The following is a 12,178-nucleotide window of genomic DNA, read 5'->3' as shown; positions in this document are numbered from 1 at the left end:
AAACTCAAAATATTGTTGATAAATTACCTGGTCCATGAAGAAGTATAGAAATTGAAAAAATAATATTTTCAGGCGATGCCTAGTATGTAGGTGAAATAATTCAATTAGATGAATCTCACCTGGATAAATAAAGGTTTCAGCTCTTTAACTTCACAAACATCAACAGATGAAAGAATTGAAGGAATATAGATGTTCAAATATAGGCAGAATGGTGAATGTTACACAGTGTGTAAAGTGGCCACTTAAACCAGCCATTGACAGGTCATAAGCCCTGTAGATGCCTAGACTTCTATATTACATTTTCTTAAATGTTCTTCATCTCTGTTGTAATATGTTAATATAAACTTTAGATTATGGAAAGATTACGTCAATAATTCCATTCCATTTGGTTTACAAATGCAGTGCCCTATGCATCACTGGGTGCGGAAAGGAGAACGATGATAGTGGATTCACTGACGCAATTATTCCAAGTCTCCAAACTGACGAGTTTACGTATAGGTAATTATAATTAGGTATTGGACGTTATTAAGCAACCAACTCCTCGGATACTCATAGTGCGGCATGAACGATCGCCCGCAGCAATGTCATGAAGCCTATTACCAATAACAAGTAAAACATAACGCTTAATTTATGTGAGAACCGAACTAATCTTCAATCTACAGAGTGTACGTTTCACTTTTAATTTTTGCATTCATTCGGAAATATTATTATAACATCTTTATTGGTGTTTATCAGATCTAAACATCGGGGAACGGTAACGTGAGACGAGGACGACCGAAAACGACGTGGCATGATCAGATCAAACAAAATCTTAAGTCTGGTCATGTCGAAAGCAGACAGAACCGAGGGCATGTATGACAAGATGTACGAATGTGGAAGAAGCTAGGAATGTACGCTAGGATGGAAGTTTGTGGCGGTCCATTCTCTCTGTCTACCCCCACGGGGAAATGACGAAATGGTAGTTGTAGTAGTCGTACATTATTTTTATATGACTGTATTATTTTTTTCATATTAGTTTGTTTTTATTTATTTTATTTTTATAATATATAAATATATGTAATTTTATTTTATTTTTTACCTGCAACTTCTAAATGCCTAACATTTCTCAATTTTAATTTTAAATTTAAATTGCTTTTATTTTGATACCTGTTACGTACAATTTTTCGACTGTTTTTACAATTTTAATTTGTAAATATTTTTATTTTCTGTATGCAATATATGTAAAAACTGATGTTTTTTTTTCCTAATAAATAAATAAATTAACATATTACAACAGAGATGGAGAACATTTCAGAGAAAGGAATATAGGTTCGGGTGTACCTCAGGGTGCTCATTTGGCACCCCTGCTTTTCAATTTGTTTATTAATGATGTTGCTAAATCATTCTCTTACTCTCGTTTTTGGCTCTTCGCGGACGACAACAAAATTCTCAAAATTATTCAAACTTTACAAGACTGCTTTCTTCTTCAATCAGACATTAACTCTTTTAACCGATGGTATAAAGTCAATAAATTAGAACTAAATATTAAAAAATGCAAAATAATGTCATTTCATAGAACAAAACAACCAATTTCCTTCGAGTACCTATTAGAAAATTCCAAAATTGATGTAGTCAAGTCCATCAGAGATTTAGGAGTTGTTTTGGACTATAAACTGACATACAACGAGCATATAGATAATACAGTAAATAAATCACTGAAATTACTTGGCTTCATCAACAGAATATCCTCTGATTTTACTAAAGTCCGTACAATCAAAACTCTGTATTGCTCAACTGTTCGCCCTCTTCTAGAATATGCCTCCGTGGTCTGGTCTCCATTCTATGTTAATCGCATAAATCACATTGAATCAGTCCAACATCGCTTGCTTCGAAAAATAGCGTGGATGCTCAGACTAAGAACTAATATTGACTCCATATATATGTTCGGCATACTAAATGGTATAATCGATGTTCCATCATTACTGGGACAAGTAAAATTCAATATTCCGACTCGTAGATTGAGAAACAATGAAGTACTGTTCATCGATCAGCATAGAACAAACTATGGCCTAAATTCTCCAATGACCCGTCTTTGTCGTATTGTTAACTCAAGACAAGATCTGGACTTTTTTGGTTTAAGTTTACAACGATTTAAACGAGCACTAAATAAATAGTCCAGATCTTGTCTCGATTTCCCTTATGTTTGTCAATGCTTCTTTCTTTTTTTTTATGTTTAAATATTTTATAAAGTTTAAATATATTGTAATATTTAAACTTTATAAATTGTATACATGGACAATGTCCGTTAATAAATAAATAAATAAATAAATAAATAAATAAATAAATAAATAAATAAATAAATAAATAAATAAATAAATAAATAAATAAATAAATAAATAAATAAATAAATAAATAAATAAATAAATAAATAAATAAATAAATAAATAAATAAATAAATAAATAAATAAATAAATAAATAAATAAATAAATAAATAAATAAATAAACGAACGAACGAACGAACGAACGAATAAATAAATAAATAAGTCTACGAAGTTGAACTGGAAGTTTGTTTAGCCGCAAACTGTTCGGTTCCGCATTCTCCATCTCCGCCCAACGCATCTTTTATTTCCCCGCAAATTTTAACACAGATCAACGGATTCAGTCAAATAATATCCACACAAATTATAATCGCCACCCCAGATACAATACTGGGGAATGAACGTGTGTTACCTGATCGCTTAATATTATTTTATCGGGGCAATTCTTTAAGCGGTTTATTTCTAAAATTTGAACTTTATCCAATTTTTTTTACCTTTGCTCCATGTGTGAAGGAATTTAACATTTATATTTTTATCAAACACCAGCGGACCCGACAGACGTTATCCTGTCCGAACGTTGGCTTACCTGCTATTAGATTTTTAAAAAAACTTTTCATTGACAAGTAGGTACCGAGGTACTTGCAGTGGCGAGCCGTGATTTATTTTATAGGTAATCTATTCAAGATTTTCATTAATTTTTACTACATATAAGTACCTACATAACATGTAAGTAATGTAATTATAAATGACTTTTTTTTGTGGTTTTGTGAAAATAAACTCAAACAACAATTATTATAAACGTAGCTTTATTCTACACTATTTTAATACAATACTAGTACAAAAGTTTATTAACAAATACCGCAATGACATTCCACAGATATTTCCATTATGATCTGTCATTGACAGTACTGTCATGACTTGAGCACTGGCCGATTTCTTTTAAAATGAATAATGCTTAAAACGGCCACTGCGAACGCCACCTGTCCTATGTGATACATAATATGTCAACGGTATCCCATCAAAGAAAAATAGTCCTTCGGAAATAATGTTCGAAATACTAGTTTCCAAATAGAGAATCTTCTAAAAATATTTGTAATCTGCGAGTTTGTTTTAGTACTAAAAAAGCCGACTTGGGTTAAAGACGAAAAATACAGTGTACTTTTTTGTATGGAAGAATAAGCTGAGGTAATCGGCTAGTTTCATCGTTCAGTAAGAATGGGCTGGGCGCACTTCATAGATATTTTTTTGTAGAAAGATATAAACGGTGATTTATAAAAAATAAGAATTACTTTATTTATTTCCCCATAAACACTACGTTACTATAAATTATTATTATTAAAAGTCAAATATAAAAGTAAGCTGTGCTTAATCGCTTACTTTGACGATTCGCCCTTGGGTACTTGTTGGTGATTGAATTCCAAAACTAAAATTTTTTAATACTAAAAAAATATTGAATTTAAGTATTTACCTAGGTACTTGTTTATGGTTGAATTCCAAAACATAAAATAAATATGTTTTCAAATATGGAACTCTTTTTTGCAAACGTCAAACTCCGGTCGTCTCACCAACAAAGGGGTGTACTTATGTAGGAATACGACTTTTTAAAATGTATTGAATTTAATATTATTTTAGTTCTACCAAAAATTCAATAAAAATAAATAAATAGGTAGAAATTATAAGGAATTTAAGGAAAGAATCTGATTGAGATCAACAAAAAACAAACGCTGTTTCATTCAAAAATATTTTTTTTATTCACAAAAAAAAAACGTCTTTCCATTTTTTGCCAAAGCATTCTCTTCGAATGCAAACCTGGTAGATCGATGAATAAATCATGTATGCTTCTAACTTTTTTTTGCATATTCGAATGAAGATTTTAATATCTACGAACACGCACAGCGCAAAGATCTATATTTCTCTAAAAACCGCACGTAAATATTTTAAGCCGTTTAGGAGGAGTACGGTGACATCACACGTACAGAGGAATGATATATATATATTTATTTATTTATTCATATTTTTCGCTTACAAACTATAATTAATAATAAAAATAATGTGACCTCACTGGGGTTTCCCGTGCCGAGGACACTTAACAATTTAGTTTTTTTTTAAATTACATTTGAGAATTAACAAAGAAGACTCACTTAAAAAACAAACTTAATTAACAAATATTCAGACAGTTTTAAAAACAAGGTATTTATGTACATCTATATTATTTATATTACAAAACACACAATGAAAACAACAAAATATATATATAAAGATATGATTTGACACTTTTATTATTATTATTATTAAAATGCAGTTCCACTAAGAAATGTCAGTAGAAAAACTTAATCTACTAAATAAATTAAATAAAATAATAAATTAACGTATTCTGTCTCTTTGTGCTGGTAAAGAGAATGTTTGTTGGAACTAGGAACGCTCGTTATAATGAAGGAAAATGTGTTCAATGTGAGAGGCGCCCGATGCTGCGTGCATCGTTAATATGGCACTATAAGATGTACCTTTATATCGGCATGGCACTGCCATATTACCCCAGCACTTAATTTATCCGCACTGCCGTCTGACACCTAGTTCAGGGCTTACAAAACCGTATTACGTAGCACGCTTACAGTAAACACTTTAGATTTCGTAGGCACATATCATTTTTCTTATTTTATTTCATTTTATCATTATAAATTATACCTGTTTCTTTTTTCTATTACAATCTACTTATAATTTTTTAATGTTATAATATATTGGTTCCCGTTGTGCTCTTCGCTATCCCAGATTAAATTCCCTTTTTTATATACCAACTTGTAAAAACAATTATACCTCGAATTCATTCATTAGACGTACCTGTAGAATTAGAATGGACTCAGTATTCTGCCGTCATAAGAAAGACGGACGCATCTAACATTTTTTTCGAAAATGAGTTAAATACATATTTGAAATCAGGAAAAAAAAATACGCATATACTGGTACTCGAATTATCGTCCTAAAATAACCACAACCCTATTTCATCAATAAATTAGACTAAACTGCAAAAAGTCTCGGAGATCACTAAATAAAAAAGGCTGTTCTGACTTATATAATTATTAAAGGCTGATTAAAATACTTATTTTTTCTTCTATTCCGTTTTTAAAAACATCTGAAATGAATGTATCCACTCGTTTTCAATTAAATTTAAGATCTGCTGGTAATTTCAAAGTTAATTGATTATTAGGTCGGCGTTACTAGTTCGAAAAACAGTAAATGGCCAGTGACGTCTATTTTATTTAGTTGTGTAGAAGCAATTGGCATATTAACACTAAAAAAGAAAGACGTTTACTTAATTAAAGAAATCAAAAGCAATGTCCCAGAACTGCCTTATGTACAAGGGAATACAATTATTTGAGGAAATGCCAGAAAGCATAAAAAAATACATTAATGTAAATATATTTAAAATTAAATGTAAAAAGTATATATGTGAAAAATATTAGGTAGTATATAGTGTAAATAGTGAATATAATTAATGAAAATGTACATATGAAACAGTTAATATTATAAATTGAGATATTAAGTGTATAATAGTGATAAATAATGTTAGAATAAGTATAGATGTAAATATTGTGTTGTAAATATATATTAGACTATGTTACATAGAACTAAATAAATAAATAAATTACTAAATAAAAAGGGCGCTTCTAGCTAGAAACGTCTTTTTATTGAAGTATAACATATTTTGTGTTTTTTTTACTGAAAAGAAGATGAAAATATTAATTTTTAAGTATATAATGTAAAATTGATTAAAATTAATATATAAATTCCGTTAGGGCAAACCATAATACATACTGTCGCATAATAATATACTTAATTTTTGTAGTATTTTTCACACAGCGAATTTTTCAATCTCCGAGATACAAAATATTTATTTTCTCCGTTTTTTTGTTTTATGTAGAAGCGTCCTTCTTTCTTCATCATCATCATCATCATCAGCCGTCTCTTGTCCAATGTTGAACATATGCCTCCCCCTTTAGTCTCCATTTTTCCCTATCCCGAGCCAACCGCATCCAACCACTTCCTGCAACTCGTCTTATGTCATCAGACCACCTTGTCTGAGGCCTGCCGACACTTCTTCTACCCGCTCTGGGACGCCATTCCGGGACTTTTTTGGTCCGTCTGTGATTCTGGCTATATGACCAGCCCAGCTCCATTTCTGGTCGGCAGCCCTATGGACCACATCGGTGATCTTTGTTCTCGCTCTAATCCATGTATTGGTTTTTCTGTCTCTCAACGAAATACCCAGCATTCTCCTTTCCATGGCTCTCTGTGTCACTGATAATTTGTGTAAATTTTTTTTTGTGAACACAGAAGTTTCACAGCCATATGTCAGTACCTTCTTTCTTAAGGCGGCAGTATTGATATTGACATTTTTAACTGCGCGTTGCATTTATACAGAAAATTTCTTCATGGAGTTAATTTTTTTTATTTTTATTTTTTTTTTATTTGAAAATTTATTTATAAACCCTTACGGATTATTACATAAAATAATATATACATTTTTCAGTTATACTTGTTCAAAATAATATTTTTTAAATCTTTTGAAAAGTTTGTCTGAGTCTTTTGTTTAGTTTTGTCTGGTAGTTTATTGTATAATTTCAGTCCCTGGTTCATTAGTCTTGATTGTCCTTGTCTTGTTTTAGAAAGTTGTACATGGTATTTGTCTGATATTCTCGTATTATGTCCATGTTGACTACAATTTTTTACAAGTTTTAGTTCTTCGTCTACAATTACATTAGTGGCTAATTTATGGATAAATAAATTATTTGGGATAGTTGCTAAATGTACATCTTGAGTGGTTTATGCTATGCATATGTGCCGCATGTAATGTATATGTTTGTGTATGTTCTATATGTGCGTACATGTGTGTGTGCGTGGATGGCTCGGAGTGTGCATTCGGTATTTTTATTTATAACCAATGATAACCTCCATGGAGAACGCAAATGTTAAAAATTATTATTTTCTCTTTTTAGGATCTTATTTATTATATTTTTTGTCACATTTAATGTTTACATCTTTTGCATAAACACTATTTTGAGTTTGTCCAAATTTTTGTAGACAAGGACTGGATTCAACTCCCTGGGGAGCTGTTTATATCAACATATTACAACAGAGATGAAGAACATTTAAGAGAAGTCCAGGCTTCTATAGGGCTTATGACCTGTCAATGGCTGGTTTAAGTGGCCACTTTACACATTGTGTAACATTCACTATTCTGCCTATATTTGAACATCTATATTCCTTCAATTCTTTCATCTGTTGATGTTTGTGAAGTTAAAAAGCTGAAACCTTTATTTATGCGGGTGAGATTCATCTAATTGAATTATTTCACCTACATACTAGGCAACGCCTAAAAATATTATTTTTCAATTTCTATACTTCTTCATGGACCAGGTAATTTATCAACAATATTTTGAGTTTGTCCAAATTTTTGTAGACACGGACTCGATTCAACTCCCTGAGGGAGCTGTTTATATCAACATATTACAACTTCTCTTAAATGTTCTTCATCTCTGTTGTAATATGTTGATCTTTTGCATAATTTATGAAAACGTAATTGGTCTTTTTGTGTTAAAAAATCGTTGTTATTAATATTTATTATGTATGACTATGTTTTCTGAATAAAATAAAACACTAAAAAACTAACTTTCATAAAAGAGACTAGCTCTTGTGATGGGAGAGTGACTTACGCTGTTATATTTATTTGGTAATTTGAAGTTATTTATTGTTATTTCGAATATTCATGAGAAAAAAAATCTACGGAATAAAAAGAAAAACAGAAAATAATTATACAATAATACTAATTAAAAAAGAATGCTGTTTTTACTCGGATTCAGGTTTTTTTTTAAATAGTTTGGAGTTCATTGGGGAGATTAAGGCTGTAGTCGGTTAAAACGAACGCAAAATTAGGAAATCATACGATTTTGCCATTTTAAAACGAATGTATTTTTTAATCGGGCAATAATAAAAAAACAAAAAACATAAATTGGATAAAAACAATATTTTTTAAAGGTATTTCTGTTAAAAAATATACTTAAAAGTTTTATTTAACTAAAATATAATGACTTTTAGACCGGCAGATTCGCTATTTCAAATTTAGACTAAACTTAGGTATCTGGGATCTCAAAAAAGACTAAGTATTTACATACAATACATTTAACATAAAAGTGGCCGCGGCCAAATTTAATTTTTTTGTTTTTAAAATAAAAAAAACCTAATTTAAAAACCCCATACATTTTTGTGACATTTTCCTTTTTTTCTACTTAAAATTATGCCTTCGGTAATACTTAAAAAAATAAATTATTGAAATACTTTAGTTGAAGCCTTTTTTTATAGAATTGTATTTTTTTTATAGAAATTATAAGAAATTAATCTGATTGGGATCCATAAAAGCGGATGTTGTTTGTAAACATTCATAAAGAAACCTTTTTTTAAACACAAAAAAACAACATCCTTCCTTTTTTGTATATGCATTCTCATCGAATTTAACCCTGGTACGTCGATGGAAAAAAAAAATATGATTCTAAATTTTTTTACATATCCGATTAAAATTTTTACATATATGAACATGCACACCGCAAAGATCTACATTTCTCTGAAAACCGCACGTAAATCGGTTAAGCCGTTTAGCGGAAGTTCGGTGACATAACACGTACAGAAGAATTATATATATAAAGATATCTAAATTTATTGCAACAGTGAGGGAAAACATTTTTGAGAAAGGAATATGGAAGTCTAAGCATTTACAGGGCTTATGACCTGTCATTGGTTGGTTTAAGTTGCCACTCTGTAACATTCACCGCTCTGCCCATGTTTAAACATCCACATTTTCTCAACTCTTCCATCTGTTGACTTTTGTGAAGTAAAGGAGCTGAAACCTTTATTATGCGGGTGAAATTCATCCGGCTGAACCAAATCACCTACTAGGCAACGCCTGAAAACAATTTTACAATTTTTATACTTTTCCTTTTACCAGGTAGTTAATTCAACAATGTTTGAGTATGTCCAAATGCTTGCAGACTGGCTGGATTTCCTCCCTGGGGAGCTATATATAACAGAGATATCACTATAAATATATCACTTACATTATATTATGTACCTTCTATGTAGTTACAAATAAATTATATTTTTTATAGCTTACCTGTAAATAAAATCACCGTTCGCTACTGATATCTCCAGGGATAAAATGCGGTACTAAGTTTATATGGAGAAAAGTCAGATCGTGGAGCCTTTCAACGACAGCCCTGGTCTAGTCGTATCTCGTAGGGACGTCCCCAGGCAATACAAACGTGCTCTACATTCGGACGCGGATCTTGGCTTCCACTATCTGCACACATATTACAAAAGTAATACTTTACCATAAAGTTACTGTCGCCTACGCAACGTTCTTCCTGAGGAAACCGTTTAAATGGATTTATTTATTTATTTTATTTTAATAGATTTACGGACATTTAAACATACATTGTAACGACAACAATCAAATACAATAACATAAAATTAGATCGCAACAAAAAAGGAAATATTAAAAAATATACTTTTAAATTTACTCAAAATATATTCTTAAATAATAAAAAGTATCAAGTAATATTGTATAACTGTATAGTAAATTTACTAGTACGTAGTAACGTTGTTGTTTTTTTTTGCATAAAAATGTCTGCCTCAAAACAGGCTGTACCTAGTTAGGCAGACTAGACATGATCCAGAGAAATCTATTACCTAAGTGTGTATAGTAGATAAAGTAATTATTGTTATTTTTGTTAATAAACCATGATTATTATTATTAAAACAATTTTTTGAACCCGAGTAAAAAACAGCATTCTATTTTAATTTGTAGCAACAGAGAGGGAAAACATTTTTGAAGGGATAATATGAGAGTCCAGGCATTTACAAGGCTTATGACACAGTGAGTAAAGTGGCCACTTAAACCAGCCAATGATAGGTCATAATCCCTGTAAATGCATTGATTGCGTTGACTTTACTACTATCATATTTTCTTCTCAAAAATTCCTTCCCTCTTTGTTGCAACAAATTTCAATTTAAATATATATATATGCTTTATCAGTTTTTCATTATATTAAACATTTTCTTCGACAATTGTAACTATTTAAGGGAGAAAAAATGACATTTCTTTCTTGTTTTTACCCTCATAATCCCAGTAAATGCATTGACTTTCATAGTTTCTTCTCAAAAATGTTTTATCTTTCTATTGCAACAAATTTAGATCTAAATAGCTCCCCAGGGAGGAAATCCAGCCTGTCTCATTTGGACATACTCAAAACATATGGGAATCGTGAATTTATTGCCGTTATAATTACAGGATGTGTAGCTTCGGCTTGCTTCGCGGTACCAGCTTAGTAAATTGATCGCCGTTTACATAATCTTTCGAATTAACGAGGTGCCCCACTAACTTTCCGTCTCGTATGTATCGGACACAGGCGAGTGAAGCAAGTATAGCACCGCCCGCGAACGCAACGACGACCCACCGTGGGAACCAGCATTAACGCGGTAACTCACAATGCTCTACGACACCACGATCTATTGCGAAATTTAGAATAACTAGAGTAAAACACCTATACAGCGAAATATTACGATTTAAAAAATTAAACCGCTGAATCTTTCCCGCTTTGTGCTGGCATTTGTTATTCGTTTCTAATTGACCAAAGGGCCGCACTCGATTTTTTTCATTTATATTATAAACCTATATTCTTCAGCATCACCATTCCCTTTCCGTACCGAATGGTGCATAGGGCACTGCAACGGTACACCAATAAAAGCGTATCTTGATCATTTTTGTAACATGAAGGTAAGATGATCAGTCTTACGCTTCAGATTCAAGTCCAGGGACTATAAAATGTTCTAGTGCGAAAACACCCTTTTAAATCAATATTTCATATCAACAACAACAACAAAAAACCATCGCGCCGCTTCTCCGTAGGGGTAGGCAAAGAGGATAGAACGCCATATCACTATCTTTGCATACAGACCTCGTTTCCTCTACATTCATACATCTTTTCATGCACGCACGCCGATCATTCCTACCTTTGACATGTCCATCTTCAAGTATAAGATGGACTTGATCGTGCCATGTCTTTCTCGGTCTTCCTCGTTTTCTGCATCCATCAACTTTCGCATCGTAGATCCTTTTAGCCGTTCTTTCGCCGTCCATTCGCTCTACATGTCCAAACCAACGCAGCACCCCTTTCTTGATTATGTCGATAATGCATGTCGGGAATCGAATCCACGACCTCTTGCGTGGTAGGCAAACGCGCTGACCATAACACTACGAGGCCGACAAAATTAGATTCATATATTATTAATATTATATAGAAATAGAAAGAAAATTTAAAATTAATTTGAAAAAATGTGTTTTTCAGAATTTTCGATAACAAATTTAAATGTTATTAAAAGTTAAGTTATTAGTTCTTAAGATGTTATGAACTAACTTAATCAACCATTAATAAATTAATAAATATATTAGTAGCCTTAAAACATGCATTTTTGTGCCTAGTAAAGTTGCTAATAATGTATCCTTGCAATTTTAAATTGTTAAATTTTGTTAGTCAAAAAATTTATATCAACATATTACAACAGAGATGAAGAACATTTAATTAGTTATTGTTTTTTTTAAATACCATTGTTTCGTGTAGGAAAAATAGATCTACTTTTTACTAAATGAGTAAACAAAAATGTCGGCCTCGTGGTGTAGTGGTCAGCGCCTTTGTCTACCATGCAGGGGGTCTCGGGTTCGATTCCCGACATGGTTGACATTTTTATATTGGTGTTTTAACATTAGAATATTTCATAGTCCCTGGACAGCACCTAAAGCGTTGGACTGAGCATCTTCCCTTCAGAAATGACA

Source organism: Micrasema longulum, unplaced genomic scaffold (genome assembly GCF_059751315.1).
Source record: "Micrasema longulum isolate JH-2025_06_02 unplaced genomic scaffold, ASM5975131v1 h1tg002489l, whole genome shotgun sequence".
In the NCBI taxonomy this organism is placed as follows: Eukaryota; Metazoa; Arthropoda; class Insecta; order Trichoptera; family Brachycentridae; genus Micrasema; species Micrasema longulum.
The sequence above is the reverse complement of the archived record's forward strand: the minus strand, read 5'-3'. Positions refer to the sequence as shown.